Source organism: Phocoena sinus, chromosome 18 (assembly GCF_008692025.1).
Source record: "Phocoena sinus isolate mPhoSin1 chromosome 18, mPhoSin1.pri, whole genome shotgun sequence".
Taxonomy (NCBI): Eukaryota; Metazoa; Chordata; class Mammalia; order Artiodactyla; family Phocoenidae; genus Phocoena; species Phocoena sinus.
Genome location: NC_045780.1, coordinates 8269392 through 8294517, shown reverse-complemented (window position 1 = coordinate 8294517; position 25126 = coordinate 8269392). Strand labels below are relative to the sequence as shown.

The 25126-nt window shown below is 42.9% G+C and overlaps 1 protein-coding gene across 2 annotated transcripts in view; it reads right to left on the bottom strand.

Moving 5' to 3' along the window:
* FRY (FRY microtubule binding protein) overlaps positions 1–16183 on the bottom strand; it is a 423367-nt gene extending 407184 nt beyond the window's left edge. For both annotated transcript variants that reach the window (XM_032611303.1, XM_032611301.1), the window contains exon 1: positions 15964–16183. The gene's annotated coding sequence lies outside the window, so the exon portion shown is untranslated. The remainder of the gene's footprint in view (positions 1–15963) is intronic.
* Positions 16184–25126: the final 8943 nt, after the last annotated feature.

The window sequence follows — 25126 nt, the reverse complement described above, 5'->3', positions numbered from 1 at the left end:
CCACAACTACTGAGCCCGTGTGCCACAACTACTGAAGCCCGTGCACCTAGAGCCCATGCTCTGCTACAAGAGAAGCCACCGCAATGAGAAGCCCTTGCACCGCAATGAAGAGTAGCCCCTGCTCGCCACAACTAGAGAAAGCCCGCACATAGCAACGAAGACCCAACACAGTCAAAATTAAATAAAACTAAATCTTAAAAAAAAAAAAAAAAAAAAAAGTTTAGCAGGAGGGAATTTAGCCAATCAGATAGTGCAAAATAAAAGTTACTTAGAATCTCCCCTTTAAAATAAGGTTGAGGGCTTCCCTGGTGGCGCAGTGGTTGAGAGTCCGCCTGCCGATGCGGGGGACACGGGTTCGTGCCCTGGTCCGGGAGGATCCCACGTGCCGCGGAGCGGCTGGGCCCGTGAGCCATGGCCGCTGAGCCTGCGCGTCCGGAGCCTGTGCTCCGCAACAGGAGAGGCCACAACAGTGAGAGGCCCGCGTACCAGAAAAAAATAAAAAATAAAATAAAATAAAATAAGGTTGAGCCTTGTCTACAATACTGATAATAATGTTGATATGAAGACATTAATAGAAAACTTTTTTTTTTTTTTTTGGCTGCATTGGGTCTTCATTGCTGTGCACGGGCTTTCTCTAGCTGCGGAGAGCAGGGGCTACTCTTCATTGTGGTGCGTGGACTTCTCATTGCAGTGGCTTCTCTTGTTGCAGAGCATGGGCTCTAGGTGCGTGGGCTTCAGTAGTTGTGGTGGGGGCTCAGTAGTTGTGGCGTGGGCTCAGTAGTTGTGGCACACAGGCTTAGTTGCTCCGCGACATGAGGGATCTTCCCGGACCAGGGATTGAACCTGTGTCCCCTGCATTGGCAGGTGGATTCTTAACCACTGTGCCACCAGGGAAGCCTGAAAACTTTTAAAAATAAAAATTTCATAGCTTTATTTCTTTTTCCTGTATGTATATCTGGTCAATTCATCACAGTGTGTGACAATAAAGGACGGTCCTTAAACTCTCAAAACCTAATTGCATATGAAAAGGACTTGATTATGACTTGATTTCATTCTTATTTGTGTCATTTCAGATAATTCTTTTTTTTTTTAAAGATTTTTTTGATGTGGGCCATTTTTAGTCTTTATTGAATTTGTTACAATATTGCTTCTGTTTTGTCTTGGTTTTTTAGCCACAAGGCATATGGGACCCTAGCTCCCGGACCAGGAAGGTCCTCCACCCCCTGCATTGGAAGGTTAAGTCCTAACCACTGGACCACCAGGGAAGTCCCAGATCAGTCATTCATAAAAAGGAGACTGTTTAATTTATATACGTCATTCAAGCACCCATTCTTTCCATATTGACCAATAGCCATACTCATGAGGAAATTATATCCCTAGTGGAAAACAAAATAACTATAATCAATTCTCACTATACTTATGGGCCAAAAGATCATATACTTTTATTTATTTATTTATTTATTATAAATTTATTTATTTATTCTTGGCTGTGTTGGGTCTTCGTTGCTACGCGTGGGCTTTCTGTAGTTGCAATGAGCTGGGGCTACTCCTCGTTGCCGTGCGCAGGCTTCTCATTGCGGTGGCTTCTCTTGTTGCGGAGCACGGGCTCTAGGCGCGTGGGCTTCAGCAGTAGCAGTGCGCAGGCTCAGTAGCTATGGCTCGCGGGCTTAGTTGCTCCGTGGCATGTGGGATCTTCCCAGACCAGGGATCGAACCCGTGTCCCCTGCATTGGCAGGAGGATTCTTAATCACTGTGCCACCAGGGAAGCCCCCCATATACTTTTAAATTACTCTTAGTAGGGTGTATTTTAGAATTCAGAATCCTGCAGGTGTATTTGGACTTCCAGCCGTTTGGGGCTATAGCCAAAGTTGTGGGAATCTATGCCCACTTGAGCCAAAATAATAAAGGTTCGTTCACAGAGCCAAACTGGCAGCCACTTTGCCCAGTTCTGCTACGCAGTCCAGCATCTTCCCACAGCCCTCAGACCACGTTGGGAGTGGACAGTATCACCTCCCACACACGCACTGTTAAGCCTCTCTCTGATTCTGAGCAGCCTCCCTCTGGTTCTGTGATTTCTTGGACTCCCTGGGTTCTCAGGAAGATGAGGGTTTGGGTTTAAAAGGCCCCCTAACCCCACTAGCCAAAGTTGGAGGTTTAGAACACCTCAAACTTTGAACTTGGAGGTTCAGAACACCTCAAACTTCTTCCCTTCTAGGACAGCGTGAATAAAGCTTAGAGTCAGCAAAGGGGAGGCTATTTTAAACGGGAGAGGAAAATTAGAACCACGGTTCTTAAACACTTTTTAGCCATGGGTTCCTCTAAGATCTAAGAACTTGATCAAAGCTATGGACTCCAAAATAATAATAATAAAAGGAAAGAATACCTACATAATTCACGATTTGTGTGAAACACAAATTTCTAGGGAGAAGTCATCAATGTCCTGAATCTCATCCAGGATGCAAATGAAATCAATCCTGCCATGGCCATCTCCCCAGGTCCCTTGATAGCTTTGAATCGTGTTCCTTGTTTTCTAGTCTGGGGTCCAGCTGGCTTGGCACCTCGCTGGTCGGTGAGCCTGGGGCGCTGTGTCGGGTGGGATAGGAGGGGAGCGGTGCGGAGGGGGGCACAGATCTGGGCCCCTCTCCCCGTCTCCTAATTGGCATTCCTCACACTCAGTTTTGGCTGAAAGCTTAGGAGGCTGTGCCAGCTCTGACTGGTCTTCTACTAAATAGGGGTAATTCACACAGAATTTCTTTTCAGCACTTCCAGGATTCCTTTCCGGGGCTAAGGACATGATCCAACAAGAAATTGAGTCCAACAGTTTCAGCAAAATTACAATTAAAAGCACATACTAGAATGCGTTTGTGTCCAATGGCCATTTCTGATAAATACCTTAACAGTTTAACAAACACCGAGGAGAAACCGAAAACATCCAAAAGCCACTCATCCCATTTGCACTGGCCTGTAAATGCTGGTAAACGTCAGTGTCTGGGAAGGCTTTTAATGTTATCGACAGCTTATTCAAATAGGCTGGAGTGATCCCACAGGGCCTGAATCACTACGACTGCTGAGGAATAAGCCACTTATACAACAAGATGGGGAGAAATCTCAGAACTAAGTGCTGGGCTGTGTCTCAATCAAAATGGCCCTTCTCAGCATCTGTGATGTAACCAGAAGGCCGTAACCCTTTCTTCCAGTTACAACCAACAAGCCGCAGGAGTGCCATGAGAGCCAAAGCATGGAATGGCTTCCTTTAAGAAAAAACAAAGACCAAAAACCAAAAATCTGTTAAATAGGTAGTGCTGCTTCAGGAAACTTTAACAGCTGCGATGGTGGCAGAAAATACCGTGGTCTCAAAGTTTGTTCTTTCAGATACATCATACGTCCTCCCTGAGAGGACAAAAATGTCAGGGCATTGTCCAGAAGGAAAGAAGGGGGAGAAGAGATCTGACAGTGCTGAAAGGAGGCTTGAAGTTGGGGGAGAGAGGACCAGATGGTTGAAGCAGCTGCCCGCGCTGGCCAGGGAGGAAAGGATGCCACATGCATGGGGGCGCACTGGGTGCCCAGTGATTTTGAGGCTCCGTGTTCCTCGGTGGAGAAGGTAAAAGAATAAAAATATCTGCGGCTAGAGAATGGTGACTCTGATTCATTTTTTAAAATGTGTATTTGTGTGTATTATGTCTGTATATAAATATACATATAAATACACACAGATGTGTATGTGTGTGTATAGAGATTTTTTTTTTTTTTTGCAGGAGGGTGGAGGTAAGATGGCAGACTGAGGAAAGAGGAGATCAAGATAGTGTTAAAAAAAAGGAATATCAATTACTTAGAACTTATTTGAAGAGCTCTGATAGGCTTTTGGAAAATCTAGGTAGCAAAAGGCAATTTATGTGTTCCTGGGTAAAACGTCTGGATAAAGAACCACGATGGCATAGTAAGTGTCTGATTCTACTGGTATGAAATATCTTGCTAAGTACTCTTCACAGTGAAGTCATGGGAGGTTTCACAGACTGATACGCTCAAACTGCAGGATCATAAAGACAGGCTGGTTGCTTGTCTGTCTGGCAACCAAATTTTGGCTACCCCATTGCTCATTGGGCTCTGAATCAGGGGCTAATCAGGGGAAATAAAAGGAGGAGAAGCTCAAATCAGTCCATTTGTGAGCAGCTCTAGTCGAAAGGTAGACGAGAAGGAGATTTAAACTATCATGAAGTTTGGTTCTTATCTGTGGGTTTTAATTATCTTTGGATCTTGGCTCCCAGGGGAAGCAGCAATTGAGAGCCAGCTATAGAAATGGAAATTATAAGATGGGGAGGATGTCAGCATTCTGAACGGCAGATGGTCTTGGTTTTAAGAGGCCAGTTGGCAGTGTTGTGTGTCTCCTGACGTTTATCCATCAGAAGATGCAAGGCAGAAAAAGCTCATTTGCAGTTCTGTGTCAGAGCCACCAGGATGACACTGAGACCTCTCAGTAGATAAACAGTAGGACAAGAGTACCGGGCAGAGATAGGAGTCCAGATGCAGACCTCTCCACCCGCTTTGCAAGAGAAACCGCTTGGGGACTTAAAAACTCCACAAGGCAGAGAGTGTGTTTTGTATAGAGATGGACAAAGTCCTCAGCCTTGGGGCTAAGTGGAGGCTTCTCCAGTGTCTCGAAACACAAGGACCAAGGTCTGATGACTTTTTGTCTAAAAATCTATGTAATGGTTTACTGCCATGGAGAGATATTCGGGATAAATTGTGCTATGTGAAAAAGCAGCTTATAAAACAGTATATTAAATGATTCCACCTTGTATACAATATATCTATACATGAAAAAAAGAAATCTGGGAGGAAACATGCAAAAATGCAAACTGATTCTATTTTGGAGGTGCGATTATGGACGGTTTTTATTTTCTCCTATTTGCTTAATTAAATCTTTAAAATCTTCCACATTGAACATATATTACTTGCCTAATAAAACATATTTTAACACACATTAATATTAAAATGTATTTAATGTATTTTAAACACATTAAAATGTATTAATGAGGTATCATGTACCCATGGTATTGAACCCGTGAGAATAAAAAAGTAATTTCACAACTGACTTCTAAAAACTTCTATGGATGCCCCAGGATCTCCCTAAGGAAAGGTCTGGAGGAATACAATATAGGTTTCACTGGCTACAATATATTTACAAGAATGTTTAAGGTCATGGAACTCATAATTAAATGTACTCTTTCTATATAGTTATGGCTTCAAGAGTACACTAGAGGTACTAGTGGCAACCAAATTTTGGCTACCCCATTCCTCATGTCTAGAACACTCTCTTCTCCCCCAGGACCGATCTTTTCTTCCTTACACAGAGTGACTGGGTGTGTGGGAAGCAGCAGAAGTTTTCTTCTCACTTGAGAAGATAACTGATCCAGGGCTCAAAGGATAGCAAATCAAGATGATAATTCCCCAGTTTGGGGCACCAGAGTGTTTAGTGAAAACTTTCCTCCTGTTTTACTTTTGGTGGATTTAATTCTAGTGTTTTGCTGAGGGGGTGGAGGTTCCCACAGGGAATAGTGCCGCTCTGCCCCCTCCCTTTTAAAGTGCTTTCTCTTCCACTTCTGCTTCCCCCTCATCCAGTCACTCTGTGTAAGGAAGACAAGATCGGTCCCGGTGGAGAAGAGAGGCTTCTAGACTGGACTTAACCGAGGTCAGTAAAGAAGCCACTGTAGATGTGCAATGGTGAATGGCTAGGATAGAGTGGTTGCCATGGCAATGGGCGTGACTGGGCTAAATCTGAGAGACAAAGAAAATACCTGGGACTTTGATGAGACTGTTATTCAGCCATTTTCCACAGCAACAAAGTCAGCAGTAACAACAGGCAACCAACCACTCTGATCAGGCCATTAGGGTGCCTGATACTTTATACATACATATTCTCTTGCAAACCCACAACAAACTTGCCCAGTAGAAATGAACGGCCCCATCTTACAGAGGAGGAAGCTAAATTTGAGGGATGTTCAGCACACCCCATGAGAGCATAATGTCGTGCTTAAATGCATAATTCTGGGGTCAGACACTCTGGGTTCTTCTCTCAGCTTCTTCACTGGCTATCAGGGTGACACAGGGCAAAATACCTAACCTCTTTGTTGTTCAGTTTCCTCGTCTGTAAAATAGAGATAGTAACAGGGTCAACTGCCCCAGGGGCTGTATGGGGATTAAATGGCATAAGGAGAGGACGGAGAGCCTTTAGCTCCGTACAAGCCACAGAGCCACCTTCAACTGGCACTGATGCACTTCTCATTCCATGACAAGGGGATGGCAAGCCCAGGTCAGTCTGAGTCAAAGCTCTTTCCATCCCCCAAACACACCGGATATAATGTAGCCACAGCTCCAGGGGCCTCCCAACCTCTATTTTGATCCTTTCGATGGTCCAAAAGGTCATTCTCCAGCCACATGCAACACTCATAGAGACAGAGTTTCCACCTCCACTTCCCAGAGAAATAAGGAAAACAACGCTGAAGTGGACATTTTATGAGGATTGAGACCAGGTTTCACAACCTGAACTACTGTTTCAGGTAAGTGTGTTTTTAAGAGAAACAACTAAGATAGAGACACTGTCTAATGTGCTACTAGTATCTCCAAGTGTCCAAACTGCAGTCTTTTGTCAAATTTGTTTCTATCATCTGGAAAAACAAGAGAAGAAAATTCTGATATGTAATTCTGTCTCAAGTGGTTTCTGAATAAAGCCCCCATGATTTATCTTCTCCAGTGGTGTTTCAAGGATGGTGACTGTTATTTTTGGTTTATTAGTACAACAAATGAACAAGCAGTCAGTGGATATAGAATTCCAACTTCCCAAATTACTTTTGATCTTTGTCAAAGCACAGACTGACTACACCTTTAAATGGTGGTAATCAATGTGTGTGTTTCATGCTCTGGGCCTATCATGTGATGATCTAACATTTGTACATCAATGTCCAAAACGTCTGCTCCTCTCCTCAACCCCTGGAATATGAGATCATGCCACACATTCCATATTCATATCAACCCCTTATGTATTTTAGATGAGTTTTCATTAGCTACGTACTTTCTCATTCTGCCATTCTGCCTTTTAGAATTGTCTTATTATATTTCATTATTGAAATGATGATCAGTTTTCTGTATTCCAATGCATCTTCTTTTATAAGATGACAAGAATATTCAGAAAAATCTTCACTGACTTCAGACTTAGGATAAAAACATTACTTTGTTTTCTTTCCCTCCCTCCCTCACTCCCTCCCTTCCTTCCCCTCTTTTTCTTTTTCATTAAGACTTTATTTTTTAGAGCAATTTTAAGTTCACAGCAAAATTGAGGGGAAGGTACAGAAATGTCCCATATACCTGCTGCCCCACACACGCACAGCTTCCGTCATTATCAACATCCTCCACCAGGTGGTACATTTGTTACAACTGATGAACCTACATTGACACATCATCATCACCCAAAGTCCATTGTTTACATTACGGTTCACTCATGGTGTTGTACATTCTGTGGGTTTGGACAAATTTATAATGACGTGTATCCATCATTATGGTATTTCTTTTTTTTTCTCCAACATGTAACACTATGGCTTATAGGAAATTTATCACAATATTTGGTTATGACCAAAATATAAGTTATTCTTTTTCTTACTGTTTTCTCTTCAAACTGTTATTCTATTGTTCTAGCAAGCTTGATTAAGTAATTGATCCTTTCTTCAAAAGCTGCATTGCTTATTTGTATGTGTTAAATTAAGTTCACTAATCTAAATCAAAATCTGTAATCTCTATACTATTATTTTTAATCTGCCTAGCTTTCAATCCAACATCAGAGAATTTTAATAATGATCATTTATAATAGATTTTTAAATTTAAGACAAGGTTATCGTCATGTCTTCCATTTGTTAAAATTTCAGTTTTGATGTTCTTGATTCCTTATTCCAGATGATTCAACTATCAAATTATAAGGTATCTGGTGAGGCTTTTATTCATAAATCTTTGAGCCAAAGAAGGACGGGAATTCCTGTGTCAACCAGTCAAAGGATATTTTTAAATTCAGCAGGTAGTTATTAAGCCCCTGCCATTTGCAGGCAGTTTTCTAGGCTCCAGGGCTGAAGAGATAAGCAACGGTATGCCTCTCTCCACTCCACCCCCAAAAGAGAGCAATTCAAATTCATAAAGGTTAAAGTTAAAATAGAATGCAAATACCTAGAACAGCTCCAGGAAAGCTGCCACCCTCCCCTCACCCTCCCATATGGGATTTCACTTATAAGTATCAACACAGAGAAAGAGCTCCAGGAAGCAAAGGACTCACTGATGAGTGAGAAATACCTGAAAGCAAGATACAGGTTGATGTAGTTGTTCCTTACATTTCTTGGACAATTCAAATGTTTCTGCATATTATCTCATTTGACTGAATACTCCATTTTTACATGGGCCTAATTCATGTAGGAAATCAGAGGTGAAAAGGCCATAAAAGCCTGGATTATAAAGTGTACGTGAGGTTAAGAGATAATGCGTCACTGGTGTGGATAAATCCAAAGACCATCCTGAGCAACACAGCCGGGCAGAAATGCTTTCACTGGCCAGTTTAGGCTACCATTGCTAGTTTAATTAAAGAGTTATGACATCAGTGTGGAAACACAAAGGGAGAGCAGCTGTGTTCCAGTGAAAACATTTCTGCAATTTCCATCAACACAGATAAGCTCCTACACGAACACAAAAGAGATGTGTGCAAAGTCACAAAGTAGGAGGACCTGTACGCAGAGGGCGATCGCAGAGTTTTCACGGAGAAGGGATTACCCCTCTTAGATGATTAGATTGCCCTCCTGTTTATGTTTTCATTATTGTCTCTTAACGTGCATGGTCAAGATTTGAAGGAAAAGTCATAGAACCATTAACCAACCATGTGAAGAAAAGTCCCGAGGCTGAACAGAGGAACAACTCAATTACTTTACTTCACAGGGAGTCCAGACACGCCCACCCTCAAGCACCCCTGCCATCCATCATTAAGAGTAATGCCTTGAGTCTAACCCCAGGCCCAGCCCACGCATGGCCATCCTTCATCAGTGCCCTCAAAGCAGACACTTGTTAAACAGGAGGTTTTAAACATTCTATGCCTAGACTTGTTTCCCCACACGTCCTGTTAATTGCCTTCCAGTAACCCTCTCCAGTACCGTGCTTTCATGCGTATGTAAATCATCCGCTCGTCTGATCAATACTGACATGCGGTTGAGAAGAAAAGTATGTTTCGTGCTATTTTGAGTGACTCGCCCTTAGAAGCCTACCCCTGGGCACACCATTTGCAGCGCACAATTCACTTCCCAACTCCGATTTTACTCTGAGGAACAACCTTCTACAAAATTGCCTGTAACTTTCATGCTTCCTGACTTTTATTGACATTCCACATCCACAGTGGATAAGGAGTTACCCCAAACATTCAATTATCGGATAGATTTTAAGATCTTAAAGCTGAAGATGTATTTGCTTAAGGGTTCATTTATGTTTTTAGAGACTTCCGTGGTTTTCCTCCTCTTCGTCCTGGGTGGTTCATCTTTCCTCTGGGGATCCTCTACGCAGTGTACAGTTTCTCATTTTTTTTCTTTTTCTGAAGATGAACAGAGCACACCTGACCGCGGTATCCAGCAGAGACTGACCGTGAGCATGGTCGGACCATCTGGCACCAGGACTCAGATTTAATGAATGTTTACTGGATGAGTACCATGTGTCAGATCCTGAGCAAGGCGCTTCCGCACATTTGGCTGCACCTGGGCCTAATTCATTAACTGACTATTTTAAAAAATCCCCTTGTACTAACCATGCCTTTTATTTTCCGTATCCTGATCCTTTGACATCTTGGGGCCTTGAGAACCCTGGAGGGACTGCTCCTCCCAGAGTAAGCCAATGCCTAGAGATAATCAACTTGCCTTCCCGCAAGCCTTTCCATATGCAAACCGCCTACTTATTGGCTCTCACACCTCGGGCCACCCTCCACCTGCCCTTGTCTCCTCAGGGCCAGGCATCAGCCTACTGGGAACAGCCCCCCTGTGGCAGAGCCTCTGAAATTCTTCAAACTAGCTAATCCCAAACCTGCTTACCGTGCCTTTCCTGTTCCTTCCAGTGGAACCACAATAAAGACTTGTCCACATTTTCCTCTTCCCTCTGCCCCCACTGCGTGATATACCAAGGCTCCTGCTTCCAGCAGGCTGTGAGTATAATAAAATTCTTCCACTATGACAGTCATTTCCATGTCTGCATGTCTCACCACACCTGGTTAAAACAAATCCTGGGTACCGCTAAAACATCCCACAGCATCACAGAATCATAGAATTGGCAGCTAAGATTATTTTGTTTTTGTTTGTTTGTTTCATTCCACCTTCTTTACTCAGTAAAAACAAGTGTTAAGCCTTTTTTTTTTTTGTCTTTTGTCATTTGTCTGGCCCATATTAACAATACTTAATAAAATTGTATGTAAGCTCTTTAAGTATGTAACCAAAAAGATTTAATTAATTATTATTTTTTCCTGTGTGAAAGAGCCAGCTCTGGCCTATGTGCCAAGTCCCTTCACAGCCTCCACTGCCTCGCCACACTGCCACACCTGTTTGCGGAGGAGGGGTAACCAGCCTCTGCTCACAGCACTTATCCTCTGCCTGAACAAGCAGACTAAATGAATCTTAGGAACTCAGGAGTGACCTTGGTTTGTTACATGTGTTTCAAAGGTCCCACATTTCCCTGGACTGGAATCTGGGTGTGTCTCTGCAGGTTCAGCTATTACGTTCATAGACCCTGGGGTGACTTGGACAGTGCTAGTTCACTTCAGTCCTCAGGACAGCTCCAGAGCTTTTGCTGATACATCAACTTCTCTGCCATCCCTCCTGCTGGCATCTTCATCCAGCTCCCTGGCCCTGGCCTAGACGTGCACTCTGCTTGACCAGGAGCAATAAGGAAGCAGAGGCACCGGCAGACGCAGGTCTGCCTTGCCCATCAAGGTTTTCTCTTTCCTTCCTTCCTCCCTCCCTCCCGCTTTCTTTCTCTTCCTTCCTTCCTTTCTTTCTTTCTTCCCTTCCTTCCTTCCTTCCCTCTTTCTTTCTTTCTTTCTTTCTTTCTTTCCTTCCTTCCTTCCCTCTTTCTTTCTTTCTCTTTCTTTCTCTTTTCATTCTCCCTTCCTTTTTTCCTTCCTTTCTCTCTCTCTTTTCTTTCCCTTTCTTTTTTTTCTTTTGTCTTTTTCTTTGCCAAATGTCAAAATATAAAGACGGCCTCTTTGGGGGGTTAAAAAGCAGACTGTAAGGCACGGCCTTTAAGTAGACATATATTGTCTTGGGGATGTACATCCAGACAAGGTCACCAGCACTGAGTTTCTGTTTCAGAGGAGCCTACTGAAGGAAAAGGCATTTACCTGTCACCTGGTACGTGTTACATCTATAACAGGACAAGTACATGAAAATGAACGAAGCATAAAATTCAAGCAATTAATGATTTTGGATCATACAAAAGAACCAAGATGTAAGTTGTTATAAATTCCTTCAGTGGTCAAAGATCAATAAAAGCTACACGGGAATTTCTTCTACCAGAAACTAGTTCTGCAACGGCATGAAATATTTTGTATTGGGCTTTGTAAATAGAAAAAAAGGACTTAATGTTGGCCTGTATTCTTTCTCTATGTTTGGCATTTCTGTCAATGTCTTCATTTTAAGAATATGTTTCCTAACCAGCAGGAGAGTAGTGAGCTGCCTGACGTGTCTCCATGTCTTCCAAAGGGGATATTCATTCACTCGTTCTATGGATATTTATTGAGCAGCTTAACTACGTGTCAGGACTACCCTAAGTGGTTGGCATACAGCAGAGAACAAGACAGAAGAAGTCCTTGCCCTCTTGGAGCTTCGAGTTTAATAAAATGAATGACTCTATGAATGAATGAATACACGCAAGGTGGTAGGCAGGTTAGAGTTCACAAAATCTGTGGGCACAGATTAACATATTTCATTGATAAGGTTCATTTTTTCCTCACACTTTAATATCTCTGAAATCACGATGTGTCTTAATACTGATGGTGTCTTAAAACGGCTGACAACTTGGCAGCAGTCACAGCACAATTGTCATTTCCCTGCATTTGCATAACCTTGGTCATGGCTATTCATTTTGTCATCACTCCCACTAAGTTAGGGGCATCCTTAGCACTGCACGTGTTCTGTTAAACTGCCATTTGAATGGTTTTCAAAAAGATTACACTATGATTTGGCACTTAAAGATGTTACTGTGTATGCACCAAGGCAAACAAACAGAGCAGTGGGGCCTGAATGTTATATTACTAGAGGAAACATTTGTCTTTGTTTGGCATTTCCACATTACCTTGCAAAGCAAAATCCAAATGCTTTACCAGACTGAAGAAAAACACAAAAGAGGAATCTGTGTTACAGTTTGTAAGTGAGACAGACATACAAGCCGATGGCCTATCATACCATAAGCAATGCTACTGAAGGTACCAGCAGGAAGAAGGTACCAAAACCCATGGAAGAGATGAAGGAATCTTGAAAGCAATGAGATGCTAGTGTGACAGATTCATGCAGTGTCATGGAAGACCACTGTTAAAGTGGCATGTCATAATACAATCGGCAGTATTTCCTCTTTCTTCCCGTATAACAAAAATCATGCTATGTCTTACAGCTGACATTTTCAATCTGATGAAATACAGAAATAAAGATGGATTGTTAGTTAATGAGAAGTTTTAAAACTAGAACAGAATGCAGAGTGGACGTTTGTTGATACTGGACACTTTCAGGTTAGTAAGGCATTTGCATGCACCCAACTTCAGGCAAACTGTACCATGTCAATAATTTGGTATAGTTTCGTATGTTTTGGGTACATTTTCCATTCTGGTGCAAGAGTGACAATGAGTAAACCTCATGTTCTACTTTCCCAACTTTAATTAGCGCTGCTCCAGTTCTTGGCCATTTAGAGATATCAGAGGGGAGGTGCCAGGGCTGTCTTCTAAACTAAAACCTCACCACGCTGCAGGGGTGGAGTAAAATAATTAGACAGGAGAGCCCATTTGAAATCCCAAAGCATGCGCACGGGACCTTGCAATGCTTAGCACTAGATTAACATGAGTAAAATGCCAACTACGGGGATATGCCTCCAGGCAGCGTATGGCCACAGCTCAAAAAGGCATTTCTTTCTTTTTAGCCTTAGTACTGCATCATTTTGGAACCAGAGAGAGTTGAAGACTATACAGAGGGAGAGAATACACACACATACACACCCCGCTAGGGAAGATAAATGATAAAACAGTGGTTGTAGATTATAATAATAAATTCTTTTAGGCACAGCTTCAAGCTTACTGTCACAACTGTGACACAAGGTTTCCATATCCTTCAGCCAAGTGACAACTGCCTCAGTGTATAAGTGAGTAATCAAATCAGAAATAGGTGTGTGGCCACATCCATCACCAATATAACTGGTAAAAGCGTTTCTATATGGTGAATACCTATCTTCTACAGTGTTGACAACAGGCTACACCACACAAATGGCATTTTGCACTCTGGAGAAGGCCTGCTTCCTGCTCCTAGGGTCCTCAGTGAATTTCCTTTCTGGTCAGTAGAGGAGAATCCAGGGATTCTCTGGACTCACACCACCTTCCCCAGCGACCTTGTTTCAGTCTTTCGTTGCAAGTAGACAGGGCTGTGTCAGGAATTCTCTGACCGTTGGTACAGGAGGATGAGTGTGCCAGTGTGAGCGCTGCAGGGGACATGCTGCTGCCAGCTGGTGGGGGGCACTTATACGGGCACACTTAAAATAGACTTGAACGGCTGAGAGGGGACAGACTGCTCCTTAAGTGCCAGTGTTGGAAACACTTGGTTACCTGTCTTCTGGAACCAAGTTATCTGGAAGGGCAAGGAGTTTATATGTCTGGAGATTTCCATCTGATTTCCATCCTGGGGATTGGGGGTGTGGGGGCAGGAGTCTATGAAGTCCCAGATGTCACCCTTGGGTGGAGGGAATACCTGCGGGGCACAGGCACACAGTGGTGGGTTCCCAGAGGGAGGAGATACTCTACAAAGGGGTCTGATCTAGGAGGCTGGGAGACGCAGTACATGTTGCCATATCTGGATTTCCTGCTACATCATAACATGGGCAACTCTCTCTCAAGAGGGGCTGGGAGGCAGCATAGGACAGTGGAAAAGAGCATGGGCAGGGAGTCACACACATCTGGGGTCAAGTCCCACCTCTATCATTTGACAAGTAACCTTGGGAAAATTGCAAAACTCTTTAAACCTTAAAATAGGGGAAGTAGTAATAACTCGTCAGGGTGACTGTGAGAATTAAAGTTATATATAAAATACTTAGTACTATATCTGGCACGTAGTATGTGCTCGATGTACTGTGTCACCATTGACCAAGGAGGTTTCCTTCCCTTTAATATGTAAATATTCTCACAGAAGTGATGGGACCTGGTTTGGGGATAAATCACATGGACCTGAGCAAGGGGTTGATGTCCTTGGCTAAGGGTGTCTCCAGGGTACAAAAGTTGGCATTATCAAGTTGTCTTATGGTATGAATATTTTCGATAAGAAACACCTCGGCTTCCCTGGTGGTGCAGTGGTTAAGAATCCGCCTGCCAATGCAGGGGACACGGGTTTGAGCCCTGGTCTGGGAATATCCCACATGCCGCGGAGCAACTAAGCCCGTGTGTCACAACTACTGAGCCTGCACTCTAGAGCCCGCGAGCCACAACTACTGAGCCCGAGTGCCACAACTACTGAAGCCTGCGCGCCTAGAGCCCGTGCTCCAGGACAAGAGAAGCCACCGCAATGGGAAGCCCGCGCACCGCAACGAAGAGTAGCCCCCACTCGCCACAACTAGAGAAAGCCCACGCGCAGCAACTAAGACCCAATGCAGCCAAAAATAAAAATAAATAAAATAAATTTTTATACAAAAAAAGAAAGTACCTGTGAGAATCCACACTTGTGATCAGAAAGGTATCAGACTGATTAGAATTAAACAGAATTCAACATTCACTCGTTGAGATCTGCTCATTTCAAGTCTATAGGACATCCACATGACTACCTCTACTCTGAGCTACTTTATGACAGATGTGTTCCTACAATCATGTGTGAAACTCAACACTAACTTTATTTCTCTGCATTCGACGAAGTTTTGTAAAGCAAATCATCCACACCTAATCCATCTTTTTTTGAAGGTCAAAACTTTCTCCCATCTTCAAGTTGGTACGTGGGTTCTGTATTCTTTCTTCCCACCTCTCATCCTAAGAGCTGGGCCACAACTGCTACTCTCTTTCACGTGCTCCACCCCAGCACTCTGGGAAAACATGTAGCATTAAGAAAATATTCAAGATTTGACAGAAGAATCATCGGTACCTTGGACACATTGTTTAGGGACCTTTAATTAGAAGGTAAGGGAGACAACTACCTACGGCAAAAGCCACAGTACGGGCGCTCTGAGTGCCCAGTCTCCGGAAAGTCCCCTCCCCCAGGGGGATCCCCGCAGAGGAACGTCCTCAGGGAAGAGCCTGCGTCAGGAATGCTGCTCGGGCCAAAAAGTGGCCTGCGTTCCTGCATGCCTACATTCAGGTCACGGGCGTCCCTGGCCAGGGTGACCTGTCTCTCTCTAATGGGGCGCGCCTCAGGGACCCCCGAGTCCGGCTCCTCTCGCCTCAGCATCAAACTTTCTCCTGGAACAAAACCTCTTTCAAACCACATGGGGGCAGGAGGATGGAGGATGGCAAAGCCACCAGCTGCTGCCCGGAGACAGCCCTCCTCCTCCAGCCCGCTTCCCTCAGCCGCCACCCTCTTCCTCGCAGGGAAAGCGGCCCAGACAGCGCAGCCCCGCCCAGCCCCGCCCAGCCCGCGCCCCAGCCCACCGCCCGCCCGCTGTAGCCCTGGGCTTTGCAAAGCCACTTCCCGGCGCTGCGACGCCCGAGGCGACGGGGTGAGCCCAGCCGAGTACCTTTAGGAAGAGGTCAGGACACCGACACCCAAGGAGACCTGCAGCATCGCCCGAACGCCGCCGCCGCCGCCGCCGCCGCCGCCGCCGCGGGAGGCTACTCCTTTGCGCCAAGAGCCGGAGCAGGCTGGGACCCGCCGCCGCCGCCGCCGCCGCCGCCGCCTGCGCCGCTCGAGCTCCCTGCGCCGCGCTGCGCTCGCTGCGTCCCGACTCAGCTGCCCGGCGACCGCCACTGTCAAGCGGAGCCCCGCCCCCTGCGCGCCGGGCGAGCCGCGGTCCCCGGGACGCGCCGCCGCCCGGATTGGCTGCGGAGTCGCTGGCTCCGCCCCCATCGCCGCGCCCCTCCCGCGCTGGGGGCGCGCGCGGCAGCCGGTTCCTTCCAGGGGCGCAGCGAAGGGTGGGGTCCCGGGCTGGGCGCCCAGAAAAGGCTACCTAGGGTGGAGTCTCGGAATTATAGACAGAGGGTTTTTTTGTTTTGTTTCTGCTTTTTTTTTTTTTTTAACCTGAGGGTGCCCTCACACACCGTCCAAACTTCATTTTATGTGGAGATTAAATCCAGTTCAACAACTTACCCAAGGTCACAGAGCAAGGAGATTGATTTTGTACTTCAGTATTAAATCGAAGCTGCTTCAGCTTTTATTTCTCAGTCATGCAGAGATGCGTTCTAATAACTGAGCTATGTACACAGTGTAACAAGAAATTAAGAATCCATAGAGACACTAGATTAGTGGTTGCTAGGGGGCGGGGAAGGGGGGATGGGGAGTGACTGCTAATAGGTTGGGGTTTCTTTGCGGGTGATGAGACTGTTCCTCAATTTGTCAGTGGTAATGGATGCACAATTCTGAATATACTAAAAGCCACTGCGTTGTACACCTTAAGTGAAATTGTGGTACAGGTTTTCCCTGCTACCCAAAGTAGAGTGTTCCTATGAAGCCTTTCATAAGCCAAAACGGCATAAAGCACAGAATCAATTACCTTGGGGCACATCTTGCTAACGCATACACAAAATAAATGGAGATAAAGCACAGATGCTCACAGACACAGTTCAAAACTATGGCAGATTGATGCTGCGATGCTGAGTGTAGTTCCCGGAGGAGGACCTTGGCAGGGCCACTCTCCTTGCCCAGGTTGGCGCTGCCTCCATAAGAGCTTGTTGCAAATCAAATGACAAATACTATGTTTGCTTTTTGCCTTTTACATAAAAGCACAAAGAGGGTTTTCCACAAAACCCTCTTTGGATTTCCTTCAGTTAGTGAAAATGGTTACTAATGTAGGTTTGTCGTAAAAGCAAAGTGGTATATGGCAAACTTTTGAAAAAACTGAGGATACCTGTATGTGAATTACATCTCAGTAAAGCTGTTATAAAACCATATTGAGAGTTATAGTGCTTTAGGGAGACACACATAGGCACATAGTTGGAGTACGTCACAATTCTGTTCTTTGTGGGCAGAAATGGCTTATATGCATGCACCCATCCACTCATTCAATAAACCATGTATCTTTATCAGGTACTCTGACAGGGGTACACAGATTGATAATACATGATCTCTGTCTTCAAGGAGTTGCCAGACTGTTAAGGGGACAGTCGTTATAATACAATAAGGTGTTACTCCAAGGAGGTAAGACAGTGCCAGGTTTAGGGTACTGAGACCTAAGGCAGGACCTTGGCACAGGTGTGGAGGGGCTGGTGTTGTGCTGTCTTTTAGCAATGTCTGATGTGGCCCTGTCTGGGAGGTGTGGCAGGAAGTGAAGCTGGACAGTTACTCACAGGACAAACTATCGCCGTGGATTAGAGCTCAGTTCAAGAGGGGCAGCCTAATCAGGAAGTGAAAATTTGAATTCCTCTAGGTCTTTCTTATCCCTCCTGTAGTGTGTGATTTTGGTGGTCTTAAATCTAAGCCCAGTTTCACCGTCTCTGAGGGGCATAGTAATATCATTAGCTGGCCTTTGTTTCTACCTTTTTAGTACACGAAGGGCTTTCTTGCATTCTCTCCTGAAAGTGGAGAGGTGAGGGGAAGCACTTAGGCCGTATGGTTTCTAACTGATGGAGCTGAGACAAAACTCATTTCCTGGCTCTGAGAAAACTTTTTTTTTAATTTTATGTATTTATTTATTTTTGGCTGTGTTGGGTTCTCATTGCTGCGCGTGGTCTTTCTCTAGTTGCGGCGAGCAGGGCTACTCTTCGTTGCGGTGCGCGGGCTTATTGCAGTGGCTTCTCTTGTTGCAGAGCACGGACTGTAGGCGTGCGGGCTTCAGTAGTTGTGGCACGTGGGCTCAGTAGCTGTGGCTCGCGGGCTCTAGAACGCAGGCTCATTAGTTGTGGCGCACGGGCTTAGTTGCTCCACAGCATGTGGGATCTTCCCGGACCAGGGCTCGAACCCATGTCCCCTGCATCGGCAGGCGGATCCTTAACCACTGCACCACCAGGGAAGTCCCCAACAGCATTTTTCTTTTCCTCCACCTTTTCTCTCAACTCTCGTGGGATCATGAACACCTTTGAAAGTGGGTACTGTGCTTTGTTAATTTCCTTATTTCCCCTCCCCCCCCACCTGCATCCCCCATCTATCCTTACCCTGTCCACTTCCTCACCCCCTTCCCCATCTCCATCCAGGTACTGAGAGTGCCTGGGACCCAATAGGCCCTCAGTGAATGTCTGTTAAATGTTCAGTATGATTTACTATCAAAAAGGGTATCATCTTTGTGTTGTTGTTACTAATTGTTTATAGTGCTGACATACATTATGAAGTCTGGAAATTAATTGGCCCATATAGTGTGTACACTGTGGAGTTTTGGGACATAGTTGTAAGAACATTAGAGAATCACATCCCACACTTTAATAAGCTGTGAGTTGAACCCTAAATCTAAATGCCTGAAATTTAAAAGTTAGTCTCAATCTACGGAAGCACAATTTTAATATTTTAACAGTAATTAAGCTAAGTACTTGACAGCAGAATAATTTTAATACTTATTATAGAAATTTTTTCACTCTGAGGAGATAATTTCCTAGTAGTTTTAAAGATCTTCGAAATCTTTTCTAAACGTTCCTTGCTTCTTTTCTTTTTCAGGTCATCCTTTTCGTCTCATTTTTATCCTTCACAAGATTGTAATATCTAATTAACACTGCAGCATTACAATTCTCTTTTCCATAAATTTCTGTGCAAAAATCTAGGGAGTCCAGAAGAATGGGGGAGTGCTGATCTCCCTGGAGTCCTTAGGCAGGGGAGAACCAATGAGAAGGCTGGAGCCATTCCTCCTGCAGGAGCAAATGTTGTCCCTCCCCGAGGAGTTATGATGTACTGGAAGAAATGCGGTAATGAAAATAAGCAAGCTACTTTGTGAGTGTTATCAAATATCATCAGCCCCAGCCAGATCTACCCTAAATAAGTATTCTTTACTGATCAAAGTAAAAGCAGATGAACATGACAGTTTTCCTAATATATTTAGAAAAAAAATGATTTGTGCGAAAGGACCAACTTAATTGGACCACACATAACAGCGTGTGGGAAACAGTCCTCAGGAAGAGGGAAGTGGTGTCATTGGAGGGGTTCAGCCGCTGTCAGCCGTCCACTGCCCCCAGCCATGGCTCCACAGCCTTCTCAAGCAGGCTTCCTCCTTTCCAGGTCACTTGGCAGAGAGCTATTGGGACAGTGAACAGCTACTGCCCCTTGGGATATTTACGGGCCCTGCTTCTATAGATGAAAAGACAATCAAAGGTAGAGAGGAGGAGCCAGAACGTTCCCCTGCTGAGCCATCTGCCAGATCCTGGTGTTTCCAGTCAGCTAGCCTTGGGGTCCCTTGCCGTTCTAGGAGAATCAACGTACCTTATGACAAAATTTCAGGATAGGAAGGATATAAGCAGACAGTGACTGCAAACGTTGGTAGCCCCATGAAAAAGAACAATTTTGTAAGTAGTGTAAATGTGAAAATTGTGAAGTTTTTTTTTTTTAAATCAAAACTAATGCTAAAATTGTATACTCTAAAAAGTTAACAGTGGGGACCCATTCCCTAGCTGAGAAAAGAACACATCATCCTGTCTGGATGATCAGGGGAAAAGGCATTCATGATGGAGATGGATTTTGAGCTGACAGTGAAAGATAAGTGAGGAACCGTAGTCTGAGAATGAGGGGGGAGGGCAGAGCAGGAGTAAACAGCACCTGGAAAGTCCCGGGGTGTGAATATGTATATGGTTTCAGAAGGAAGCAAGCTGACTGGGTGTGGATGAAGTGTGGAGGGGATACACGTTTCTGTTCATCTACACTGATTATACGTTCTCTGCCTTTGCATATTACAGGTCCCCCACCTCCACTTCCAGAAAAATAGCTTTGTATTTAAGAGAGAAAAGAAACAGGCTTGAAGTAACTTGGCTGTTTCCTAGAGAATGAGAAAATAAAAAATTTCATATTATGTGAAAGTAAAGTCAAGCATGCTATGCAATTATTCAGAGTAAACCACTTAAAAGGCTCTTCAGTACAATAAAGAAGAATAGTTATCCCAAAGGAAGCTACTGTTTTGACATTTAACTGGGAAGACATCCAAAAATTTAGACAAGGGTTATAGCCCTTGCCTTTCTTTTGGAAGACTTCATAGTGATTATTCAGAGAAGCTGATGTCTGCAGTTCTACTTACCTTCAAACGATAATAAAATAAAACAAAACCCAACAGATGCATGTGTTTAAAGAAGACTGACACTGAAATCATTTCTATCTTTTAAATAATTGACTTGAAGCATTTTTTTGATGTAGCTAAACTTCTCTCAAAAATGAACTCAAATTATCCTTTTGTATTTCTTAACTCTCTCTTTTTGATTACTTTTAAAAACTCCTATTGCCAGGCTGTCTTGACCACTTAACATGATAACAATTACTTTACTTCTTTTGAAGGATGCCATTCTAGTTATGAAATGAAACTAGAGGAGCTCCAACGTTGGTGGTGGGTGGAATAGATGCAGGGCTGTCCCAGGACTGGTTTGGAGTCAGGCAGATTTGAATGATCTAAGCTAGTTTTGCAGATTCGGTTCTCATTTCCAGCTAGCACTTCTGTGCTTCTATCAGGTTAAAAGACACGTGGCTACTGGAAGAACCATGTATATGTTATATTCTATACAAGTAGCAACTACAATGTTTTCAGCTTTACGTTGGTTCCTGAGGCCTTGTACTCTGCACCCACAGCCCTCAGCATGATTCCAAATTCAGATGGATTCTTGTGCACTAGGAAGCCTGGGGGGCTTATATGGAGATTGGCCAGCAGCAAGGGCCTTGGAGAAGTGAAAATCAGGGCAGTTCCAGCTCTACCCGTGTGCGGAGTGTGAAAAGCTCCAATAGCATTCGTCTCCCTTAACAATTTATTGAAGTGAAATCAGGTTAAACTCACAGCCACCTTGAAGACAGAAGGGTAAATTGCAGCTTGAGGGATGTGCATGGACAAGGGGAGGGAGATTCCCACCTGAGCTGGGATGTGGAGGCTGAAAGATTGTACATACGTGCACCCAGGTTTTTTTCAGCACCATCTGCAGAACTGTTCTCAGGCTCTCTCTTGCACACAGCCCATTCTCTGCCACTCCGTGGGCCAGGTATGGTTCGGTGGTGGCATCATCGAGTTTGCCTACAGATATCAAACCTTGTGAATTTCTTGTGAAATATTTATGTACTTCATTAATTTTTCCCCCAAGACTATACGTTTCTAACAGATGTATTTCTACAATTATCTTTTCAAAACAGTACCTACCACGGTCTGAAGAGGCTCTAAGTATTCTATAAAGTTCCAATTTGAGTTCACTAATCACTGCTGACTAAAAGCACAATGAATTGCAAATGTGTAATTTTCAGGCATGTGCTGAAAATTTACCCAAGTTATAGACTTAGAAGTGGCAAAGAATCAACAAAATATATAATTTTGATGAATTTAGAAATGTTGAACAATTAATTATTATAAATAAAAATGAAATTCTTAATACCTCTCTTTGCTCAGAAAAAAAATCATTTTTAAATTCAACTAGAAAATAAAGATGAACTGTAATGAGTGTTGAATCAACTGTAACCTGATGTTATGAACCAGATTAATGTAGTATTAATTAGTTTGATTATAATCTATTTATATATCAGAGCATGAATTTTTAAATCTTGAGTTAATATGTAATTACAGAGTAAACTTTTTTTCCATAAAAAATGTGTCTTAATTTCCCTAAAATTAATCATGGAAAGAAAAATTGCAAACCTCATCTAAAGCGAAATATATTTATATCTATTTGCTCTTTCAATATTCAAAAATTCCTAGGGACTTAAAAACCCTAACAAAAATATTATATTTGTTATAAATGTTGTTGCTTTATTATTTAGTGATTGCTCTTCATTGATGTAATGCCTACAATACTGTTGTTACTTGTTTCTCCAAACATACCTTAGGAAAATGAATTAAGCATTATATAATCAGTGGATAATTATATTGAACTCACAAATAATATAACTGCTCTTTTCCCTATATTTTAAAAGAAATATTAAGATAAAAGGAACTTATAGTTAATTTTTACTTTATTCATTTCTTTGTCAGTGGTTGTGGTAGCTCCATATGACTAAGACACAGAGTTTTAGCTGTAGAAAATCTATGTCTAAACTGTTCAAGTTTAATATTCTTTCATTATTTAGTTCATCCCCCAAGTTGGTTAGATGTAAGTATTGGCCCTGCACAATCAAATCCTACAGACAGTATTGAAAATGTTGTTTTCATTTTTACAAAGTATGCCTTTGATTTTTCTAGAAAATGAGATGTGCATGCCTCTAGGATGAATAATGCCCAAGTATGCATTTAAAATACTTTTAGATATTGATTTTTAAATCATATTTCAGAAACCATTAGAGTTGTACTTACAAACACAATCTCAGACATCTCTATAGTATTCAGTAACAGCTGTTGGGTCAGAGAAATAATGTACTTCATTTTAAAAACAATTTAATGCCAGATGTATATGCCCATTATAAATTTGGATTTAAGATATTTGATTAATAGAAATATCAAAGGAAATAGTCCTACTTTACATTCTAAGAAATTAAAACTTCTTTTCTGGGTCAGTTATTAGGAGAGGAAGACCAAGTCAACAATCTGGTTTATTTTCTAGAATCCATTAGGGACACTGACACAGTTGAATTTTTCTCTCAAAGGTTCTTTTTTTTTTAATGTTGTTCCTTAATTGGAAAACAATTACTCAGACCCTGAGGGAAAAAAATTACTAAAAATCATACAATCTGATGGTATAAATTCATAGTGCAACAAAATATTATGCTAACCAAAATAAACAGTTATGTAATTGCCTTGAAACATAACTGAATAAACTCTTCAATCCCCCCCAAAATCATACAATTGGTTCTCCACCTTATGAAAACTAAATCTTTAGTCAAGACTATGAAAAAATAAATGATTTCTTTCTTGCAGCTGATGATTATTAATTGTGACAATCTGATATTAAGCAAAAGTGAGGAGCACTCTGACCTTGCAAAGACTTAAGTTTTTTTTTTCTAAGTCTTGCATTTTAATGTGGTTTTCTTTATACAGTGACAACTCAATGAACAAATCCTTCAGGAATAAAGTTTCATTATAACAAAATTGTCCAAAGTTGACAGAATTGACCTACAAAAAAACATAGGGAGTAAGCTCCTTGACACTGGTCTTAGCAATGATGTTTTTAAGATTTGACACCAAAAGCAAAAAAAAAAAAAAAAAAAAAAAAAACAAGTGGGACTACATCAAACTAAAAAGCATCTACACAGCAAAAGAAACCATCAACAAAATGAAAGAAAATACAACCTACAGAATGGAAGAAAATATTTGCAACTCATACATCTGCTAAGGGGTTAATATCTAAAATATATTAAGAACTCAGTAGCAAAAAATCAAACAATTCAATTTAAAAATGGGCAGAGGAACTGAATACACATTTTTCCAAAGAAGACATATAAATGATCAATAGGTACATGGAAAGGTACTCACATCCTTAATCATCAGGGAAATGCAAATCAAAACTACAATGAGATATTACCTCACACTTGTTACAATGACTATTATCAAAAAGACAAGAGATAACAAGTGTTGGTGAGGATGTGGAGAAAAGGGAACCCTTGTGCACTGTTGGTGGGAGTGGAAATTGGTTTAGCCTCTAAGGAAAGCAGTTTGGAGGTTCCTCAAAAAACTAAAAATAGAATTACCATATGATCCAACAATCCCACTTCTGGGTATATATCCAGAGTAAATGAAAACAGAATATCAGAGAGATATCTGCACTTTCACGTTCATAGCAACATTATTCACAATAGCCAAGATATGGAAATAACGTTAAGTGTCCATCAACACATGCATGGATAAAGAAGGTGTGGTATATGTACAGATGGTCCCCAACTTATGATGGTTTGAATTACGATTTTTTGACTTTATGATGGTGCAACAGTGATATGCATTCTGTAGAAACTGTACTTTGAATGTTTTTTTTTTTTTTGGCTGTGTTGGGTCTTCATTGCTGCGCGCGGGCTTTCTCTAGTTGCGGCGAGCAGGGGCTACTCTTCGTTGCGGTGTGCGGGTTTCTCATTGCGGTGGCTTCTCTTGTTGCAGAGCACGGGCTCTAGGTGCGTGGGCTTCAGTAGTTGTGGCGCAGGCTCAATAGTTGTGGCTCACGGGCTCTAGAGCGCAGGGTCAGTAGTTGTGGCGCACGGGCTTAGTTGCTCCGCGGCATGTGGGATCTTCCCGGACCAGGGGTCACACCCGTGTCCCCTGCGTTGGCAGGCAGATTCTTAACCACTGTGCCACCAGGGAAGTCCCTGCACTTTGAACTTTGAATTTAGATCTTTTCCTGGGCTAGTGATAGGTGGTATGATACTCTCTTGTGTGATTCTGGGCAGCGACAGTGAGCCGCAGCTCCCAGTCAACCAGAGGCTCACAAGGGTGAGCAGCTGATACACCTACAACCATTCTGTACCCATAACAACCATTCTGTTTTTCACTTTCAATACAGAATCCAATACATGGCATGAGATATTCAACACTTCGTTATATTGTCACCTATTCTATAAAATAGGCTTTGTGTTAGATGATTTTGCCCAACTGTAGGCTAATGTTGTGTTCTGAGCATGTTGAAGGTAGGCTGGGCTAAGCTATGTTGTTCCGTGGGTTAGGGGTATTAAAT